The sequence below is a fragment of the Dendropsophus ebraccatus genome, chromosome 8 (assembly GCF_027789765.1).
Source record: "Dendropsophus ebraccatus isolate aDenEbr1 chromosome 8, aDenEbr1.pat, whole genome shotgun sequence".
Classification (NCBI taxonomy): domain Eukaryota; kingdom Metazoa; phylum Chordata; class Amphibia; order Anura; family Hylidae; genus Dendropsophus; species Dendropsophus ebraccatus.
In genome coordinates this window covers 125198365-125222510 of record NC_091461.1, presented here as the reverse complement: position 1 = coordinate 125222510, position 24146 = coordinate 125198365, and the positions used below count along the sequence as shown (strand labels likewise).

Genomic DNA, 24146 nt, shown 5'->3' with positions numbered 1-24146 from the left:
TGGCATATTAGAGGACTAGAATAATAGGAGACTGGTGTATTAGGAGACTGGTATATTAGACTGGCATAGTAGGAAACTGCTGTAGTAAGAGACTGGCATAGAAGGAGACTGGTATATTAGACTGGCATAGTAGGAAACTGCCGTAATAGGAGACTGGCGTAGTAGGAGACTGGTATAGTCAAATACTGTGATAGTTGGCATAGTAGTAGACTGGCATAGCAGTAGACTGGTATAGTAGTAGACTGGGATAGTAGTTGACTGGGATAGTAGGATACTGGGACAGTAGGGGACTGGTATAGTAAGAGCTGGTGCTTTTAGTTGGATACATAGTTGGTACAATCAGTTTCCTGGCTTTTACCCCCATTGTTCAGAGAATTGGTGTCTGGTTTGCAGCTAATAAGGGAAGAAATAAAACCAGTTTGGGGAGTGTATGTCTCCTATATATAGACGGCTTTGGCTCAAATATTACAGAGAAAATACATGTAAATTCAGATTGATCAATAAGCTCACACATTTGTTTCTATGTCTATCATTCAACCTACTGTGCTATCTATCTATCTATCTCCTATCTATCTCCTATCTATCTATCTTCTATCTATCTATCTATCTCCTATCTCCTATCTATCTATCTATCTCCTATCTATCTATCTATCTCCTATCTATCTATATATCTATCGACAACGGTTTTTGAACATAGCCCAAAAGCATTTTGCAGGTCTATTGGGATATCCTCTAGTGATTGCCGAGTCCCCTTTGTGGACACATCAATCAGTGACTTTGTAAATGAATTGCATTTCTCATTGTGCACCAGTCCAGAGCTGCATTCACGATTCTGCTGGCTGTCACTGGAAACAGCTTCTCAAAACAGTGGACTAGCCAGATATCCCTCTGGAAAGGACCCAGCCAAGGGGCGGCTCCTGTAGGGAAATCACCAAAACCACCATATTAAGTGGATCCATCCACAGACAGCTGCCCCGGGGTATCCATCCACAGACAGCTGCCCCGGGGTATCCATCCACAGACAGCTGCCCCGGGGTATCCATCCACAGACAGCTGCCCCGGGGTATCCATCCACAGATAGCTGTTTACTAGGCTTTGCTCCCACCTAGTTAGAATCCTGCTCCGCACTGATGAGGGCCAACACCCTGAAACAGCTGTCTGGTGGTTTCCCTACAGGAGCCACCCCCTGGCTGGGCCATTCCCGGAGGGATATCTGGCTAGCCCTGTGTTTCAAAACTCTTAAACAAGATTATATGGACTCTTTTTGCATACTGGAAACAGTTTACAAGCTTGATGCTTGAGAAAGGAGGAAATACGGAAGGTTTACTTCCAGATGGTGGAAGAGCTGGCAGTGTGGTGTCCACGGATCATTATCCGTAGACACCGATAATAAGAGGAAACTGGGAGACGCTGCTCGGGGAAAGGTTTACATATCAGCATTTAGTTATTACTTACAAGGAAACTATTGGCCTCCACCATATCCAACAAGCCTTCCATTATAGCACATATCCCCAGGAGGCTGGTGGGCTTGTCTTCTCATATCGGGGACACCTGAATTCAGAAAGAGAATTATAATAATCCTATTAGTTCTTCTTCCATGGTCATCGCCTCTTTCTGCATCAGGTTAACTTGGTTTCCCTCTTGTCTGTTCTACTCTATGTATCTGTCCAAAAAAACCTATTGTTCTTATACTGAGTACCGGCCGGCCATGAAACCAGCAACCAGGTAGGCTACCGGACTGGTGACCGGAGAGATTACACAATAGTGTTTTGTTAGACGATAAGATGCTGGAACCCTGCTCTACTGACTGTAACCTGACCGGAAGGGCCTATTTCCCTCATAGCACCACCACAGATAAGTATTACATGGTGCCTACTGTATGTAAAGCATGGTTCTGCATGTTCCTACAGGGGGAATATTTCTACACTTTAACCCATTGATGGAGGATTAGAACAGCGTCACCCTTATCCATGAGTTGTGTTGGTATTGCAGCTCAGCTTTAAAGAAGCAGTCCACTTTTTTTTTAACGCTCCCCCGCTGCAGGCTGGTACATATACTTACCAATGATGATTGGTGTTCGGCGTCGCGGTTTCAGTCCGGTCCTACAGCCATATTAAAATCCTGTGGGCGCCCACGTGACCTCTTCGACAACTGGCCTGCAGCTAGAGAGGGCAGAAGTCAGAGTCTGTAATGCCAGCCTGCAGCGGGGGAGAGATAAAAAAAATTGTGGACTTCTTTAAGTCTCCTTTCCGCTTGCCACTATAGCCACCGGTGAATCACAATCTACCCGGACGTATAATGCTCGTTCACGCTGACATCATTTCACTGTTTGACCAGCAATGTTAATTTGCATGGCCAAGGGACGTTATGAGACAAGACCAATCTGTGCACCGATCAGGTGATTCGGCCGATCCTGTTAACCCACTAAGAAGCAGAGCCATTAGCAGGCGTTTTGCTTTCTCACAATATATGTTTTCTTAGGGAAACATCCGGCCGCCTCGTCTTGACTATCGGTTCAGACTATTAAACAGACGGCTCCACTGCCAGCCGGTGAATTGTGCATTTTAATCAAGAACCTCAGGTCGGCCCAGTCTCACGAGAGACGCTAGAAATGGGTTTAGTCATTAAAGACATAAATAAAAGTCTGACTTTTGAGTTTGTTTTCTTTGCCAGCGATTATATGTGAGAAGCATTGTCTCCCGTCGCCGACCTCGCGAATCCTAAATGATTTCAACAACTAAGTACATATTATGATTTGCTGCTCATACTTCTGGCAGACAGCTCTCCTTTTAAGTTTGGCAAGGTCTTTTGCATTTAGCTGACACAAACAAGAATGCTATAGAACTGAATGGATATGCATTTTATACCCGTCAAGGAAAAAAAAAACCATCAAGCTTGATGGCAGAAAAATTGCCGTATTCAGCCCACCACAGTCTAATGTGTAATGTCTACCCTTCCAACCTGCTCCGGCGCTTCACATTTTGCCGACTAGTTCCAATCTTGTCACCTAAGAAACCGATCTGACCGCGCAGAGAGAAAACCCTATTATTTATCTCATTATTATTCTCGTTCCGTCGCTCCGTATATCAGTTAGAGATCCCATCTGTGGTAATTGATTTGACTGAAAACAAAACAAATTTATTCTTGATTAACCTTAGGCACTTGGTAAATTGTGTCCTTTCAGATTTGTGCTGTAACACTTCAGATATAACCGCTTCTATTTTATTGAAGAGTCGGCTTTTTTTGTATCAGGGAAATTTGTGTTTGGAAGAAAAAAAAATACAGCTACATGCTTGTTTCGCTATGAGATACACAGGGCGGGTGTAATCTAGAGCACAGAGACATAACCAGAAGCTGGTGGACCCCAATGGAACAGAATCTCCCCAACTACCATCCACCTTATCTCCAACCCCACCGTAGCTTCACCCTGCTTCATTTACTATGGAGACCCTGCTCCCCGACTATCACATACACCATGTACTAGTCTGTGGTTGTGGCCTTTATCATAACATACTTGTCACCCATACACCTCCGATGGAATTTCGGAGACCCACCAGCTTTGGTCGATACAACAAAAAGGTGGTTGGTTTGAACCATTTAGGCTGGTACATACAGATGTAGCCAGGGTTAATATGATCCCTGATGCAACAATTGTGTCAGGAAGCTGTGTTAAGTCAATTAGAAGGAATTTAGGAGGCACTCCTTCCAGGGTTTATGTGATGGTCACACGTGCTCTGAGACAATAAGATTGACAGGTGTAGATTAATTGCATTAAAGTTGTGCTGAGAAAGTTCTACTTATGTGCGCAATCTAGGTTTGTTGTAACCATTAAGCTTTTGTGTCTATTGTGTGTTCTGCAACCAGTAAGCTTACTCTATGGTCCCCTAGAGTAAAGTTCTTTGTGATTTTTCATTGGCTCTCATTCATTGCAGCTGCCATAAAGCGTACACGCTGCGCTGTACTCTACATACAGACAATGAAAATGTTTACAAAAACAAACATCTTTAGCTACAGGATTAAGTGAGGCCAGCGTCAGGTTGATGCTCCTTTCCCTTTAAGGATGCTAATACGTTACGCTCGCTGATTAGTGGAGGTCTATTTAATTGTATTGATCCATAAACCCGTGACTAATGCCGATGTAAAATTTAGGTAAACTAGTTAGGAATGAGACATTCGAATTTTAAACACATTTGGTTGAAAATCATTAGCGGCAAAGTAGCAGCTGCATAAATTTAGACAATTAGAAAATTAACTTCGGCCCACGGGATGGATTTTTGCAATTTAAATGCAGCATTAGAAATAGTGCATCATAGTAGGGTTAGTAAATAGGTGTTCAATGAGCGGTGATAAAGGGAGACCGTCAGAACTTTCCAGCCTACTAGACCGCTCACGGCACTATATACTGTAGCTTACTTGAAAGGAAGCTTTAAAATACTCACGTTTCTGTTCATCCATGAAGCATAACAAGAAAAAAAACTTTATTCTGCCTGGTGTTGCAGCGCAGCCCCCTCCCCTGGTATAATGCTCCTACAGCACCACATACAGACGTTTATAGAAGCACTCCGGTATGTATCTTTACTATTATTAAGGAATCATGCTGAGCCGGCCTTTGTATGTATTTTACTATTATTAAAGAATAATTCTGAGGTTCTTGTGTATATAGATTTTGGTTGAGGTGCTCTGGCTATTCCGCCACCTTGATTGTTTCCTTGTCTGATATGACTCTCCAAACTCTCCCTGAGCCCGTTGTAGGGGCACTTCAGTCCTCACAATGTGGAGTTGCAGTGTATTCCTGGGTGATGCAGCTTCAGCTTAGGGGGGGGGGGGGAGCAGCTGCATCTCATAAGATACACCAGACACATATGATTGTGTACACTGCAGATAGCAGAGACAGACATTGTGAATCAATGTAGGGAACCACCTACTATATCACTGCACTCCTGTTCCCTTAGATAGGACAGTTATAGTATCTTTGGCAATACTCTGTACATTCCAGGTTATATATATGGGAAAGAAGGCAGTGCATTATGGGAAGTGAAGGGTTCTGAGAGCTGCCAGAATGGATCTGATAGGTGATGTTCTGTAATCCTGTGGTTCATATACAGAAAAGACTGATTTCCTGTTTATACATGTATTGGACTGGGGATCTGACCAGGTGACACATGGGATCATGTGACCCACCTAAATGTATTATGGTTGCAGCTGAGCTGGGATGAAACAAATGACCATGCTGCGATGAATGATATCTGGCGCTATACAAATAAATTTATTATTATATTATTATTATTATCTGTCTGGAGCAGGAACATGGTGACCGCTGTCTTTATCGAATGTTTGTGGCTACTGGGGCTGTGTGCAGAGAGACCTTATAAGACTGCTCTGTGGACTCTATGTGTGGCCAGTAAAAGTGAATAGGATCAGCTCTGGTCTATTGTGTCTATATTCATGGGTTTTGCTGTAAAGCATATCTCTAAATGCTGTTTATAGAACAGATCCTGGAAGTGTGGTCCATTCTTCAAGCCACCACTCAGGTTTTCCCCATCTGCGCCCAATGCGCCAATATCCGCTCCCCTGGGTGGGGATATCCCCTCAATCAAGTCTGTCTGTGTCACCGAGGGGAGGGAATATTGGTAAACTGGGGGCGCTGGGGCCACCTGCAGTGCACTGAGCGGGCTGAATTACACAATGAGAATGGGCGCAGATGGCGGGAACCGAGTGGCGGTTTGAAAAATTAACTTTGCCTCTGGGATCAGCGCGCCAATGCCAACCAGGTAGTATAAAAAGAGATTTACAGCAAGCAAAGGGATACATTCACTGTAGAGGTCACGCAGAATATCTGCCCCCAAAATACAATCAGAATAATTAAATACAAACGTACAGATTGCAATAAAGAACATATCAGTATCCGTCGGTAATCAGTAAAACGTCCAGGAGATCCAGCACATTCACATTAAAGCGCTGCATATACCGCCGTATACCGACACTGTTTCAGGTATAAAATAAGACGTTTTCCAATCTCAGAAATGATCATGTAGAAGCTCTTTGTTGTATGAAGCTAGCCAGTGACTGCATGGGCGGCTTTCTTCCCTCTGTTAAAGCTTATTTGTAACTTTCATTAGAAACTCCTTTATACGAGTAAACTTCTCTCTTGCTCTCGTGCTCCTTTAATGGCGGCGAGCGCGTTTCAGAACATCATTTCCAGCAGGAAAACAAACAAGTACTGAATGTGACTATAGGCACAAACAGAAATGAGCCGCGCGCTGGAGATGAAATTCACAGCAGGGTTCCGGCTTCTTATATCTGTTTCGCCGTCCTTCTGTACAAGCGAAGTTTCCTGGCTGGCGACGGCTGATTACAAGAATCTCGGAGACCTTCTTTTCCACTAATCTGAACATTTGAATTAAAGAGTAGAGAGGGGATCGGTTGTGAATAATTATCTGCAGAGACTTTTGCTTGCTCATGAATCCCGCCGACCCATCTGGGCTGTAATAAGCATTGCTCGCACATCCAGCCTTGCTAAAACAGAAGATCTTACGGATATTGGATTTTCAAAGAAGCCAAACAAGTTTCCAGGATGAAAAATAAGATTTTGCTCAATATTCCCCCAGCAGGTATCTAATACTGTGTCACTAGTCAATTCCCTTATAACTATGGAGTATTAGAGATAGTAATGCTGTATCGGTGGCCGGTTAGGCAGTTGCAGTAATTATCAATACTTAAAGGGGCTGTGTCATAATAAGGAATCATCAGATGTGCACCACCTACATACATGGATAAATGGGCTGTTTTTAGTAAAGTAGCTTCCATCCATGGACCATTTTACTTCCCCATGTATCTGATCACTTCCTGGTGTCCTCTATGACCTGTGACCCTGTGGTTGCCAGGCAACAGTCCAGACACTTTCCCACAATCCCCCTTACTGCATGTGAAAACCAACTGCCAGTACTAATGGGACAGATCATGTGATTGAACTGAGCATGTGTGACCCAACCTAGCAGATGCCCCGGGGGTCGTAACCAAGGGCAACGATGCAGCACATGGGGGATTAGTAATTATTTATCTCTTAATCAGGACATTATCAGAAATGCTTGTACATGTGACAATGGACATAAATTACATCAGGTTAGACGTCGTTTTCTTCATGACACCACCAGGGAATCTGTATAATTTATTATGTTATCAGAGCTTTATGAATCATGTTACAGAGCAGGATTTGCTATAAAGTGTTGTGAAAAAATATTTAGTAGAACTTTTTATGTAGTCGTTTTCACTTATCCTTATTCTAGGGCCTCGGAGTCCAGTGGGCGGTCCCTGTAGGACAATAGGGAGGTGCATGTTAACATTACAGTTGGCATTGTGTACCTGGTGAGCCCTCTGTCGGCTGCTGACTTGGCCTATATGGCTCTCCTGGGATACTGGCAGCTCATTCTGGTCTTCGGTCATTGTGCCGATCAGTCCCTTAGTTATCATTATACCGTTAGTCCCATTGGGATTGAAGCAGCCATAGCGTTCATGCTCCACTACTGCTCCACACAAACACCTTTCGGCTGGTTATGCCGGAGAAGCTGCCCCCAGTGGGAGCCCCAGCAGGAGGACCACCCACAACTGTTCATGTATCATCTATTTGTCGATAGATAATAAATGTAGGAGAGCCCCTTTAAATGCTGACAGAGAATGGGCAGGTTGGCCTGGCAATCCTCTCCGTCCTTCTCTAGCATATTAATCTCATTTCAGTCAGATAAGTCAGGTGGAGAATCCTCGAAGCCGAAGCGCGTGCTCATTCAGGATCAGCAATGTAAATGAAGCCCAAAGTCTAAATTATGCGTGCTAGCATCGGACAAGCGACTCCATAGACGACTTCAGCAGAACTTCCCTGGTGGGAATGCAGGTGATTTTATGCGCCATTGTCTTGGACTTAGTGTTGCTATGGTAACCGGCAATCTATAATAAGGTGCTCCAAGCCTCCCACCCATGAATCTCACCAGCCCTTCTCCGCACTGTCCTCTTCGCTGACTCTCTAGTGTTTCTTTCTCGACATATTTCTTTACTTACAAAATCCTATTCCTGGGAGATTAGATTGGTGACACACTTTGCATGGCGGAGATGTAATTACATCACAAGACTTGGAAGCGTTAGGCCGCCGGTTATGCCAATTTATACTTAAAGCAGCCGACGTTCTGGCATGAAAATGAAGCCTATGTAAACACTTCCCGACTAATCCGCGGCTCTGTTTTATTAACAACAATAAGATTAACACATAATATACCTGTAATAAGCAGCCAATTACCACCGGCAACAAACTCATCCCCGCTATACTTAGTGCTGGATTCTCCGCGCTTCACAGACTCCTCCGATCCTTCATACATGTGTACTGACAGATAGCGATAGCGCGCCATAGCCGACCATTAAGACCCGACTTACTTGTAAGATCTGGCTTTTATAGCTAATCCTGTTAAATTGTGGCACCAGAGTGAGAAATCCCCCAAATCTAAACCCCCTTCAGTATTATCCATCATTTATGCAGTAACAATGTATTAACCAGCCGCGTATCCATGAGGAGGAGGATATCGTCCCTCATATCACTCGCTCCTTGTCATAATGGAGATTACGGTCAAGATTTATGAGTTTTTCCTAAAGCAAAAAAGTTTCAAAAACTTCTTTAAAGTGACACCGTCACCCCCTTAGTGCATTCTGACATCTCTACACAGGTGTAAAGGGTAAATTTTGTGTTTTTCATATCTTATTTCATATCATACGTCATGGTGCTTGTTCAAGTAAAAAGTGTCCTTTTATCAACTGCAGATTGTATTAAGTGGGCGTGGCCTCGCGGCACTAGCGCCACATAACCCCGCCCACAACGGCACGGTTGGCCCCGCCCCCTTGACGCCCATTGGTTGCCCAACGTAAAGGGGGTGGAGTCTAGACCTTTCGGCCAGCCTGTTCCAATGGCCGGCGAGGGGGCGGGGCCAATTGTGCAGTTGTGGGCGGGGTTATGTGGCGCTAGTGCCGCGAGGCCACGCCCACTTAATACAATCTGCAGATGATAAAAGGACACTTTTTACTTGAACAAGCACCATGACATATGATATGAAATAAGGTATGAAAAACACTAAATTTACCCTTTACACCTGTGTAGAGATGTCAAAATGAACAAAGGGGGGACAGTGTCACTTTAACTTTCTTCTGATGTGATCACAATCTTGTAATGTTTATTAGGTCATACGGACATGTCCAAGTATTGGTCGGTCAAGGCCACTTTCTGGAGCAATAGCTGCTATAGGTTATTACTAGAGATGAGCGCAACTGGAGCATGTTCAAGGCCGATCATGCAGGATGTTATTAGCGGAGATTGAAGAAGTTGGATGCAGCCCTAGGAAGTCCTGGTAGATACAGACTATGGACTATGGCTGTATCCATGTTTTCCAGGACTCCCAAAGGCGACAACCAACTCCTGCTTCCAATTTCGGTTGGTAGAGCAAATCCTATAGATCAGTCCCTATAAGCAATGTACCATCTGTTCTTCAATCTCTTACATCTTTTCTTTCTACAATCTTGCGATATCCCATACATACACATCACAGCTAGATTTGTCTTATGTTCCGCTATTTACAGTTTCCATTTGTTCTAGTGTTGACCATGATGATGGAAGTTCTGCAGACCACAGGGCGGCCATACTGGCAGCCATACTTTACCTTTGCCTCGGCTTTGCAGTGATTCGGTGATTTTCTGTGGTATGTAATATGGTATAATAACACCCGGCTGCAACGTACAGTATGATAAGCTGCGTGACATCAGTAACCTGAGATGGATGGGGAGCAGCAGGGACCTCCAGATCCTAATGTAACATCCGATACATGAACCCCAGGAACCCGGCGGAGAGACTGAGGAATATACTCATTGTATACAACTGCTCTAACTGGACCAGAAAAGTCATCTTAAAGGAATGTCCCCCTTTAAGTAAATTATTACACCTCCCCGACAGGATTGAGAGTTAACACTTTATTGGTGGGAGACCAGCTGGCAGGACCCCCGTTACAGTGCAATGAAGAGAGTGGGCAGCACATGAGCCGCCACTGTTCTTTCAATTTTCAAACATTTCCTGTGTCCTGGGGATGGGGAGTGGCCCTAATGGTCGGACCCTGAATGATCCACAGGAAGATTGTGGCTGGAGTACCCCTTTAATTCACTGTTAGCATAGGTGAGACTGACCTGAACTAATAGCCAAGGTGAAGACGGAGCCCAGCACCCTTGTCTGTCGGCCATTACTGATAGTTCCCGAATCTTTCTCCTGATTACATTGAATTGCTTCATTTATGGCTTATTCCATTATTATCAAACACGATCATTAATGGAAATCTGTTTTTTAACAAATCCCTATTTGTCTGTGGACGGTCACCCCTACGAGCCACGTACGCTGACACAGACGGCTCCCATTATATTCACACCTCCTGTAATCATACAATGGCGCAGTCACCGCTATTACCCAGCAGTGCGATTCTTCCTTCTTCTCGCTTTCTCTTACACAATGATCAAACAATCTTCCAAATAAATTATCCATTGCGGAAAATGAACAGAATATTTGTGAAGGATTACAACGTACAATTTCCCTGGCGCGGTCCTGTATAATGGAGAGATGTTCAGACGCTCATTTAAAGGAATTTCCCTCTGAAATCAAAATATTCCATGGAAATATAAGACGGACATCTCTGAATATTCAGCTGTTTCTGAGTGACATGTACACTTTTATAATGCAACTTTATTACACGCACTCTTCTGGGTCCACACTCCTCAGGGGTCACCAGGGGCTGCACTCCTCAGGGGTCACCAGGGGCCGCACTCCTCAGGGGTCACCAGGGGCCGCACTCCTCAGGGGTCACCAGGGGCCGCACTCCTCCAGGGTCACCAGGGGCTGCACTCCTCCAGGGTCACCAGGGGCCGCACTCTTCAGGGGTCACCAGGGACCGCACTCCTCAGGGGTCACCAGGGGCCGCACTCCTCAGGGGTCACCAGGGGCCGCACTCCTCAGGGGTCACCAGGGGCTGCACTCCTCAGGGGTCACCAGGGGCCGCACTCCTTAGGAGTCACCAGGAGCCACACTCCTCAGGGGTCACCAGGGGCCGCACTCCTCAGGGGTCACCAGGGGCCGCACTCCTCAGGGGTCACCAGGGGCCGCACTCCTCAGGAGTCACCAGGGGCCGCACTCCTCCAGGGTCACCAGGGGCCGCACTCCTCAGGGGTCACCAGGGGCCGCACTCCTTAGGAGTCACCAGGAGCCACACTCCTCAGGGGTTACCAGGAGCCACACTCCTCAGGGGTCACCAGGGGCCGCACTCCTCAGGGGTCACCAGGGGCCGCACTCCTCAGGAGTCACCAGGGGCCGCACTCCTCCAGGGTCACCAGGGGCCGCACTCCTCCAGGGTCACCAGGGGCCGCACTCCTCAGGGGTCACCAGGGGCCGCACTCCTCCAGGGTCACCAGGGGCCGCATTCCTCCAGGGTCACCAGGGGCCGCACTCCTCAGGGGTCACGAGGGGCCGCACTGCTCAGGGGTCACCAGGGGCCGCACTCCTCAGGGGTCACCAGGGGCCGCACTCCTTAGGAGTCACCAGGAGCGCACTCCTCAGGGGTCACCAGGGGCCGCACTCCTCAGGGGTCACCAGGGGCCGCACTCCTCAGGGGTCACCAGGGGCCGCACTCCTCAAGGGGTCACCAGGGGCCGCACTCCTTAGGGGAAACCAGGGGCCGCACTCCTTAGGGGTCACCAGGAGCGCACTCCTCAGGGGTCACCAGGGGCTGCACTCCTTAGGGGTCACCTGGGGCCGCACTTCTTAAGGGGTCACCAGGGGCCGCACTCCTTAGGGGTCACCAGGAGCGCACTCCTCAGGGGTCACCAGGGGCCGCACTCCTGAGGGGTCACCAGGGGCTGGGGTCACCAGGGGCCGCACTCCTCAGGGGTCACCAGGGGCCGGGGTCACCAGAGGCCGCACTCCTCATGGGGCACCAAGGGCTGAACACCTCAGGGGCTGCATCTTCATGGGCCGCACTCCTCAGGGTCCGCACTCCTCAGCGACGGCAGTCTTCAGGGACCACACTCCTCAGGGGCTGCCTTCTATAAGTAACTCTAAAGAGTACAGTGGGATATTGGGCATTTAAACAATAAAACCCTATCAGGACCTAGAACAACCGCACCAAAATGGGTGACCCTGACCTTAAGACTACCCCTACAATTACCTGGTCTAGAAACCTCCATACCAACTACGAAGGGCAAATAGAGCAGTATAGCACAATATTGCACACAGACAAACCAAAAGTCAGACCCAAATGTAATAAATAAATAAATAGTCACTGACCACTACAGTAAGCCAATGTGGCAGCGCATGGTGAGCTCAGCACTTGTCAATGTACGGACGCCCCATAGAGTAAGAATGGCGCGCCGGCCTCACACATGTCTTCTGCACCGTAATATTGGTCACATTTCGCTTGTTGCTCTGAGGCCGCCTCTATTATATATATGTACTATTATTTGTCTTTTTTTGTTTTCTTGTGACGGATAGAAGTAATGTGAGGTTTACAGATCTGATGGGAGAATTGCACAAAATGTATCAGCGTCGCAGTGTTTCCCGAGTCATCGGTAATGCCCTAATATATATATATATATATATATATATAAGCTGTTACTATGGAGCGGGATCTGTGTGTTGTTTGTTGCTAGACGAGCTGGGACGGCCCAGAGGAAACAATTACACGCGAATGCAGCAAGGTTGCATCATTGTGGGAATTCATCTCCCACATCCGGATTTCCCTCTCGATGTGTCACCTCGCTGAATGTATTGCAGGGATAAGAGACGACGTCGCATTGTCCCAGCTAGAATATCATAGTACTCAGTAATACACATTGTCCCAGATAGATTATCATAGTACTCAGTAATACACATTGTCCAGATAGATTATCATATTATCATAGTACTCAGCAATACACATTGTCCAGATAGATTATCATATTATCATAGTACTCAGCAATATACATTGTCCCAGATAGATTATCATAGTACTCAGTAATACACATTGTCCAGATAGATTATCATAGTACTCAGCAATATACATTGTCCCAGATAGATTATCATAGTACTCAGTAATACACATTGTCCAGATAGATTATCATAGTACTCAGCAATACACATTGTCCAGATAGATTATCATAGTACTCAGTAATACACATTGTCCAGATAGATTATCATATTATCATAGTACTCAGTAATATACATTGTCCCAGATAGATTATTATAGTACTCAGTAATACACATTGTCCAGATAGATTATCATAGTACTCAGTAATACACATTGTCCAGATGGATTATCATAGTACTCAGCAATACACATTGTCCAGATAGATTATCATAGTACTCAGTAATACACATTGTCCAGATAGATTATCATAGTACTCAGCAATACACATTGTCCAGATACATTATCATAGTACTCAGCAATACACATTGTCCAGATAGATTATCATAGTACTCAGTAATACACATTGTCCAGATAGATTATCATAGTACTCAGCAATATACATTGTCCAGATAGATTATCATAGTACTCAGCAATACACATTGTCCAGATAGATTATCATAGTACTCAGTAATACACATTGTCCCAGATAGATTATTATAGTACTCAGCAATACACATTGTCCAGATACATTATCATAGTACTCAGCAATACACATTGTCCAGATAGATTATCATAGTACTCAGTAATACACATTGTCCAGATAGATTATCATATTATCATAGTACTCAGTAATACACATTGTCCAGATAGATTATCATAGTACTCAGTAATACACATTGTCCAGATAGATTATCATAGTACTCAGCAATACACATTGTCCAGATAGATTATCATAGTACTCAGCAATACACATTGTCCAGATAGATTATCATAGTACTCAGTAATACACATTGTCCAGATAGATTATCATAGTACTCAGTAATACACATTGTCCAGATAGATTATCATATTATCATAGTACTCAGCAATATACATTGTCCAGATAGATTATCATAGTACTCAGCAATACACATTGTCCAGATAGATTATCATAGTACTCAGCAATATACATTGTCCCAGATAGATTATCATAGTACTTAGCAATATACATTGTCCCAGATAGATTATCATAGTACTCAGCAATATACATTGTCCCAGATAGATTATCATAGTACTTAGCAATATACATTGTCCCAGATAGAATATCATAGTACTCAGTAATACACATTGTCCAGATAGATTATCATAGTACTCAGCAATACACATTGTCCAGAAAGATTATCATAGTACTCAGTAACACACATTGTCCAGATAGATTATCATAGTACTCAGTAATACACATTGTCCAGATAGATTATCATAGTACTCAGCAATATACATTGTCCAGATAGATTATCATAGTACTCAGTAATACACATTGTCCAGATAGATTATCATAGTACTCAGTAATACACATTGTCCAGATAGATTATCATAGTACTCAGTAATACACATTGTCCAGATAGATTATCATAGTACTCAGTAATACACATTGTCCAGATAGATTATCATAGTACTCAGCAATATACATTGTCCAGATAGATTATCATAGTACTCAGCAATATACATTGTCCAGATAGATTATCATAGTACTCAGCAATACACATTGTCCAGATAGATTATCATATTATCATAGTACTCAGTAATACACATTGTCCAGATAGAATATCATATTATCATAGTACTCAGTAATACACATTGTCCCAGCCAGATTATCATAGTACTCAGTAATACACATTGTCCAGATAGATTATCATAGTACTCAGCAATACACATTGTCCAGATAGATTATCATAGTACTCAGTAATACACATTGTCCCAGATAGATTATCATAGTACTCAGCAATACACATTGTCCCAGCCAGATTATCATAGTACTCAGCAATACACATTGTCCAGATAGATTATCATAGTACTCAGTAATACACATTGTCCAGATAGATTATCATAGTACTCAGTAATACACATTGTCCAGATAGATTATCATAGTACTCAGCAATATACATTGTCCAGATAGATTATCATAGTACTCAGCAATATACATTGTCCAGATAGATTATCATAGTACTCAGCAATACACATTGTCCAGATAGATTATCATATTATCATAGTACTCAGCAATACACATTGTCCCAGATAGATTATCATAGTACTCAGTAATACACATTGTCCAGATAGATTATCATATTATCATAGTACTCAGTAATACACATTGTCCAGATAGAATATCATATTATCATAGTACTCAGTAATACACATTGTCCCAGCCAGATTATCATAGTACTCAGTAATACACATTGTCCAGATAGAATATCATATTATCATAGTACTCAGTAATACACATTGTCCAGATAGATTATCATAGTACTCAGTAATACACATTGTCCCAGATAGATTATCATAGTACTCAGTAATACACATTGTCCAGATAGATTATCATAGTACTCAGTAATATACATTGTCCAGATAGATTATCATATTATCATAGTACTCAGTAATACACATTGTCCAGATAGATTATCATAGTACTCAGCAATACACATTGTCCAGATAGATTATCATAGTACTCAGTAATACACATTGTCCAGATAGATTATCATAGTACTCAGCAATATACATTGTCCAGATAGATTATCATATTATCATAGTACTCAGTAATACACATTGTCCAGATAGATTATCATAGTACTCAGTAATACACATTGTCCACATAGATTATCATAGTACTCAGTAATACACATTGTCCAGATAGATTATCATAGTACTCAGCAATACACATTGTCCAGATAGAATATCATAGTACTCAGTAATACACATTGTCCAGATAGATTATCATAGTACTCAGTAATACACATTGTCCAGATAGAATATCATAGTACTCAGTAATATACATTGTCCAGATAGATTATCATATTATCATAGTACTCAGTAATACACATTGTCCAGATAGATTATCATAGTACTCAGTAATACACATTGTCCACATAGATTATCATAGTACTCAGTAATACACATTGTCCAGATAGATTATCATAGTACTCAGCAATACACATTGTCCAGATAGAATATCATAGTACTCAGTAATACACATTGTCCAGATAGATTATCATAGTACTCAGTAATACACATTGTCCAGATAGATTATCATAGTACTCAGTAATACACATTGTCCAGATAGATTATCATAGTACTCAGTAATACACATTGTCCAGATAGATTATCATAGTACTCAGCAATATACATTGTCCAGATAGATTATCATATTATCATAGTACTCAGTAATACACATTGTCCAGATAGATTATCATAGTACTCAGCAATATACATTGTCCAGATAGATTATCATATTATCATAGTACTCAGTAATACACATTGTCCAGATAGATTATCATAGTACTCAGCAATATACATTGTCCAGATAGATTATCATAGTACTCAGCAATATACATTGTCCAGATAGATTATCATAGTACTCAGTAATACACATTGTCCAGATAGATTATCATATTATCATAGTACTCAGCAATATACATTGTCCAGATAGATTATGATAGTACTCAGTAATACACATTGTCCAGATAGATTATCATAGTACTCAGCAATATACATTGTCCAGATAGATTATCATAGTACTCAGCAATATACATTGTCCAGATAGATTATCATAGTACTCAGCAATATACATTGTCCAGATAGATTATGATAGTACTCAGTAATATACATTGTCCAGATAGATTATCATATTATCATAGTACTCAGCAATATACATTGTCCAGATAGATTATCATAGTACTCAGTAATACACATTGTCCAGATAGATTATCATAGTACTCAGCAATATACATTGTCCAGATAGATTATCATATTATCATAGTACTCAGCAATATACATTGTCCAGATAGATTATCATATTATCATAGTACTCAGCAATATACATTGTCCAGATAGATTATCATATTATCATAGTACTCAGCAATATACATTGTCCAGATAGATTATGATAGTACTCAGTAATACACATTGTCCAGATAGATTATCATAGTACTCAGCAATACACATTGTCCAGATAGATTATCATATTATCATAGTACTCAGCAATACACATTGTCCCAGATAGATTATCATAGTACTCAGTAATACACATTGTCCAGATAGATTATCATAGTACTCAGCAATACACATTGTCCAGATAGATTATCATAGTACTCAGCAATACACATTGTCCAGATAGATTATCATATTATCATAGTACTCAGTAATACACATTGTCCCAGATAGATTATCATAGTACTCAGTAATACACATTGTCCCAGATAGATTATCATAGTACTCAGCAATACACATTGTCCAGATAGATTATCATAGTACTCAGCAATACACATTGTCCCAGATAGATTATCATAGTACTCAGCAATATACATTGTCCAGATAGATTATCATAGTACTCAGCAATACACATTGTCCAGATAGATTATCATAGTACTCAGTAATACACATTACCCCAGATAGAATATCATAGTACTCAGCAATATACATTGTCCAGATAGATTATCATAGTACTCAGCAATATACATTGTCCAGATAGATTATCATAGTACTCAGTAATACACATTGTCCAGATAGATTATCATAGTACTCAGCAATACACATTGTCCAGATAGATTATCATAGTACTCAGCAATATACATTGTCCAGATAGATTATCATAGTACTCAGCAATACACATTGTCCAGATAGATTATCATAGTACTCAGCAATACACATTGTCCAGATAGATTATCATAGTACTCAGCAATACACATTGTCCCAGATAGATTATCATAGTACTCAGCAATATACATTGTCCAGATAGATTATCATAGTACTCAGTAATACACATTGTCCAGATAGATTATCATAGTACTCAGTAATACACATTACCCCAGATAGAATATCATAGTACTCAGCAATATACATTGTCCAGATAGATTATCATAGTACTCAGCAATATACATTGTCCAGATAGATTATCATAGTACTCAGTAATACACATTGTCCAGATAGATTATCATAGTACTCAGTAATACACATTGTCCAGATAGATTATCATAGTACTCAGTAATACACATTGTCCAGATAGATTATCATAGTACTCAGCAATATACATTGTCCAGATAGATTATCATAGTACTCAGCAATACACATTGTCCAGATAGATTATCATAGTACTCAGTAATACACATTGTCCAGATAGATTATCATAGTACTCAGCAATACACATTGTCCAGATAGATTATCATAGTACTCAGCAATACACATTGTCCAGATAGATTATCATAGTACTCAGCAATATACATTGTCCAGATAGATTATCATATTATCATAGTACTCAGCAATACACATTGTCCAGATAGATTATCATAGTACTCAGCAATACACATTGTCCCAGATAGATTATCATAGTACTCAGCAATATACATTGTCCAGATAGATTATCATAGTACTCAGCAATACACATTGTCCAGATAGATTATCATAGTACTCAGTAATACACATTGTCCAGATAGATTATCATAGTACTCAGCAATACACATTGTCCAGATAGATTATCATAGTACTCAGCAATATACATTGTCCAGATAGATTATCATAGTACTCAGCAATACACATTGTCCAGATAGATTATCATAGTACTCAGCAATACACATTGTCCAGATAGATTATCATAGTACTCAGCAATACACATTGTCCCAGATAGATTATCATAGTACTCAGCAATATACATTGTCCAGATAGATTATCATAGTACTCAGCAATACACATTGTCCAGATAGATTATCATAGTACTCAGCAATACACATTGTCCCAGATAGAATATCATAGTACTCAGCAATATACATTGTCCAGATAGATTATCATAGTACTCAGCAATATACATTGTCCAGATAGATTATCATAGTACTCAGTAATACACATTGTCCAGATAGATTATCATAGTACTCAGTAATACACATTGTCCAGATAGATTATCATAGTACTCAGTAATACACATTGTCCAGATAGATTATCATAGTACTCAGCAATATACATTGTCCAGATAGATTATCATAGTACTCAGTAATACACATTGTCCAGATAGATTATCATAGTACTCAGCAATATACATTGTCCAGATAGATTATCATAGTACTCAGCAATATACATTGTCCAGATAGATTATCATAGTACTCAGCAATACACATTGTCCAGATAGATTATCATAGTACTCAGTAATACACATTGTCCAGATAGATTATCATAGTACTCAGCAATATACATTGTCCAGATAGATTATCATAGTACTCAGCAATACACATTGTCCAGATAGATTATCATAGTACTCAGCAATACACATTGTCCAGATAGATTATCATAGTACTCAGCAATATACATTGTCCAGATAGATTATCATATTATCATAGTACTCAGCAATACACATTGTCCAGATAGATTATCATAGTACTCAGCAATACACATTGTCCAGATAGATTATCATAGTACTCAGCAATACACATTGTCCAGATAGATTATCATAGTACTCAGCAATATACATTGTCCAGATAGATTATCATAGTACTCAGCAATATACATTGTCCAGATAGATTATCATAGTACTCAGTAATACACATTGTCCAGATAGATTATCATATTATCATAGTACTCAGCAATATACATTGTCCAGATAGATTATCATATTATCATAGTACTCAGCAATATACATTGTCCAGATAGATTATGATAGTACTCAGTAATACACATTGTCCACATAGATTATCATATTATCATAGTACTCAGCAATATACATTGTCCAGATAGATTATCATATTATCATAGTACTCAGCAATATACATTGTCCAGATAGATTATCATAGTACTTAGTAATACACATTGTCCAGATAGATTATCATAGTACTCAGCAATATACATTGTCCAGATAGATTATCATAGTACTCAGCAATATACATTGTCCAGATAGATAATCATATTATCATAGTACTCAGTAATACACATTGTCCAGATAGATTATCATAGTACTCAGTAATATACATTGTCCCAGATAGATTATCATAGTACTCAGTAATACACATTGTCCCAGCCAGATTATCATAGTACTCAGTAATATACATTGTCCAGATAGATTATCATAGTACTCAGTAATACACATTGTCCAGATAGATTATCATATTATCATAGTACTCAGTAATATACATTGTCCAGATAGATTATCATAGTACTCAGCAATACACATTGTCCAGATAGATTATCATAGTACTCAGTAATACACATTGTCCAGATAGATTATCATAGTACTCAGTAATACACATTGTCCAGATAGATTATCATAGTACTCAGTAATACACATTGTCCCAGATAGATAATCATAGTACTCAGCAATATACATTGTCCAGATAGATTATCATAGTACTCAGCAATACACATTGTACAGATAGATTATCATATTATCATAGTACTCAGCAATACACATTGTCCCAGAGCAAACATTCTGGCAGGTACATTATAACAATGGCAGAGACGGGAAATACACGGTGGTTGGGATAAACACTCCACTATCATGCCCATCCAGCCCGGGCTAACATGCATGCTAATCCCAATGGAGGACGCTGCTAGACAGCTGAGAATGTCAGCAAAATCAAAGCTGTCACTTCAGATCCCCCCCCCCTCCAATAGACGGAGGATGGGAGGAAATTCTTATACCCTTCAGATGATCAGAGAAGATGCCGCCCATCAAAAGTAATGAGATATTTATGGGGGCGTAAAGAGGCGACCGTGGTATCAGGCGTACAACCCTGGGGTCTCACTGTATCACCACTACACTGGGGTCTCCAGGTTTGTTCTGCTAATGATACGTTTGTTTCCGTATCCTCGTCCATAGAGATGAGATGATCCATGTACCTTATGTATCCAATCCATCCAGCGAGGATGTGCGCAAATAATTCTCCCCTCGGCCGTCGCGGATCATTGCTCGGGGAGGCAGGGAGACATCTATAGTATTCTGAGAGGATCTGTCATCAATGTGGAGGGACCCCCCACCAGTGCTGGGACTAGACGGTCCCTCATTCACGATGGAGACTCATGGAGACACGCGGCAAACACATTGGGAGGTCATTGTACATAACATGGAAAATAGGGAACTATCCAGAAGGGCCCGATCTGATGTCACACAGATCAGCAATAGCACAGATCATACCGCCATATCATCATCTTCATGTCCAATCGAATAGTCTGGATCAGCTGGTCTTACTGCTCAGTTTCTGATTGATCAGCCTCTTTATAAATATCCCTGACTTTTGCAGGGTGGTGCGGATTATAGCTTATCCTTATTACATGTATACTCATTTCTTATATCTGTCCAGTACTTCGTTCTGATCTAGTTTGGTACCAGTTCAGTCCCGATGTTCTTGGTTCCTTTTTGTGTAGTCCTGATTTCTGTGTTGTGTAGTCCTGATTTCTGTGTTGTGTAGTCCTGATTTTTGTGACATGTTGTCCTGATTTCTGTGACATGTTGTCCTGATTTCTGTGTCGTGTAGTCCTGATTTCTGTGTCGTGTAGTCCTGATTTCTGTGTCGTGTAGTCCTGTTTTCTGTGTCGTATAGTCCTGATTTCTGTGTAGTGTAGTCCTGATTTCTGTGTAGTGTAGTCCTGATTTCGGTGTCGTGTAGTCCTGATTTCAGTGTCGTGTAGTCCTGATTTCTGTGTTGTGTAGTCCTGATTTCAGTGTTGTGTAGTCCTGATTTCTGTGTAGTGTAGTCCTGATTTCTGTGTCGTGTGGTCCTGATTTCTGTGTCGTGTAGTCCTGTTTTCTGTGTTGTGTAGTCCTGATTTCGGTGTCGTGTAGTCCTGATTTCAGTGTTGTGTAGTCCTGATTTCGGTGTCGTGTAGTCCTGATTTCAGTGTTGTGTAGTCCTGATTTCTGTGTTGTGTAGTCCTGATTTCAGTGTCGTGTAGTCCTGATTTCTGTTTTGTGTAGTCCTGATTTCAGTGTCGTGTAGTCCTGATTTCTGTGTAGTGTAGTCCTGATTTCTGTGTCGTGTAGTCCTGATTTCTGTGTAGTGTAGTCCTGATTTCTGTGTCGTGTAGTCCTGATTTCTGTGACATGTTGTCCTGATTTCTGTGTTGTGTAGTCCTGATTTCTGTGACATGTTGTCCTGATTTCTGTGTTGTGTAGTCCTGATTTCTGTGACATGTTGTCCTGATTTCTGTGACGTGTTGTCCTGATTTCTGTGACGTTGTCCTGATTTCTGTGTCGTGTTGTCCTGATTTCTGTGTCGTGTAGTCCTGATTTCGGTGTCGTGTAGTCCTGATTTCAGTGTTGTGTAGTCCTTTTTTCGGTGTCGTGTAGTCCTGATTTCGGTGTCGTGTAGTCCTGGTTTCTGTGTTGTGTAGTCCTGATTTCGGTGTCATGTAGTCCTGGTTTCTGTGTTGTGTAGTCCTGGTTTCTGTGTTGTGTAGTCCTGATTTCTGTGTCGTGTAGTCCTGATTTCGTTGTCGTGTAGTCCTGGTTTTTGTGTTGTGTAGTCCTGATTTCTGTGTTGTGTAGTCCTGATTTCTGTGTCGTGTAGTCCTGATTTCGGTGTCGTGTAGTCCTGATTTCAGTGTTGTGTAGTTCTGATTTCTGTGTAGTGTAGCAGCTGTTGTTTCTCTCAGGGTAATTGTATTGGACTTTATGTTTTAGGTTAATTTGTATTGGCTCCTTGGTTTAGCACTGACCAGCCTTGCTATCATCTGCTGATCCTAGAGACCTCCTGTTTGTGTTAGGGACATATTATTAGGGTTTAAGTTAGGGATATTTCAGGGACAGTGAGATACAGTGTTGTCCAGTTTTAGGAGCCATTTCCATAGACTGCAGATCACAGAACACAGACGCTGCACAGCATGAAGCTATGTGGCGGCTTCGGGAACACTAGGTGTCCAGGAGCTCCGAACCTCTTGCATTGATACATCCATAGATAAGGCTTTCATGTATTACATCCTACATCTGGTTGCACAGTTCTGTACTACTGTAAGTCCTGGGGGAATCTGAGTGTTAGCACCCAGGAGAGGCAACTGCTGCAGGTGAAGTCCAATTGTGCCATCTTGTGACTGGTCTGTGTCATTATTAACATACAAGTCTTTGCAGGAAACTTCCTTCTAGTGATTCCATTATGAGACGTGTATATAGTGATGTGATATTAAATGGTGTCAGGACCTCCCGTCCATGGATGTGATCAGGAGCCAATACACACGTGTGCGAAAAGGAGCGACATCCCCCACTCCGTACAATGCTAGTGTTATCATACAGTGCACACTCATCAACCCCATCTCTGGCATCTTATGGGGTCTGACTGTTTCCTGTATACTCCAGCATCTTATGGGGTCTGACTGTTTCCTGTATACTCCAGCATCTTACAGGGTCTGCCTGCTGACTGATTCCTGTATACTCCAGCATCTTATGGGGTCTGCCTGCTGACTAATTCCTGTATACTCCAGCATCTTATGGGGTCTGACTGTTTCCTGTATACTCCAGCATCTTATGGGGTCTGACTGTTTCCTGTATACTCCAGCATCTTATGGGGTCTGACTGTTTCCTGTATACTCCAGCATCTTATGGGGTCTGACTGTTTCCTGTATACTCCAGCATCTTATGGGGTCTGACTGTTTCCTGTATACTCCAGCATCTTATGGGGTCTGACTGTTTCCTGTATACTCCAGCATCTTACAGGGTCTGACTGTTTCCTGTATACTCCAGCATCTTAGAGGGTCTGACTGTTTCCTGTATACTCCAGCATCTTATGGGGTCTGCCTGCTGACTAATTCCTGTATACTCCAGCATCTTATGGGGTCTGCCTGCTGACTGTTTCCCGTATACTTTAGCATCTTAAAGGGTCTGTCTGCCTGCTACCCCACTGTGTCACTGATTGATACTCCCGCGGAGCCTCTTTCAGGTGATATAATAGGGGCCTAGAGAACAGAAGCCGCTATCCATCCATATCAGCGTGCGGCACTTCAGTAACACACGTTCTCTGGGAACGGCTCATATTTCTG

General features: G+C 41.8%; 1 protein-coding gene and 1 long non-coding RNA gene across 2 annotated transcripts in view; one reads left to right on the top strand and one right to left on the bottom strand.

Annotated features, from left to right (window-relative positions):
- The window catches only part of ASTN1 (astrotactin 1), a 469175-nt gene that overhangs the window by 51304 nt on the left and 393725 nt on the right, over window positions 1–24146 (top strand). The gene's annotated exons all lie outside the window — the stretch shown is intronic.
- On the bottom strand, window positions 1469–6857 carry LOC138798895 (uncharacterized). The gene is made up of 3 exons (XR_011364197.1): window positions 6770–6857; window positions 2062–2198; window positions 1469–1551 (listed from the first exon to the last, which is right to left on the bottom strand). It is a non-coding gene; the product is annotated as an uncharacterized lncRNA (long non-coding RNA).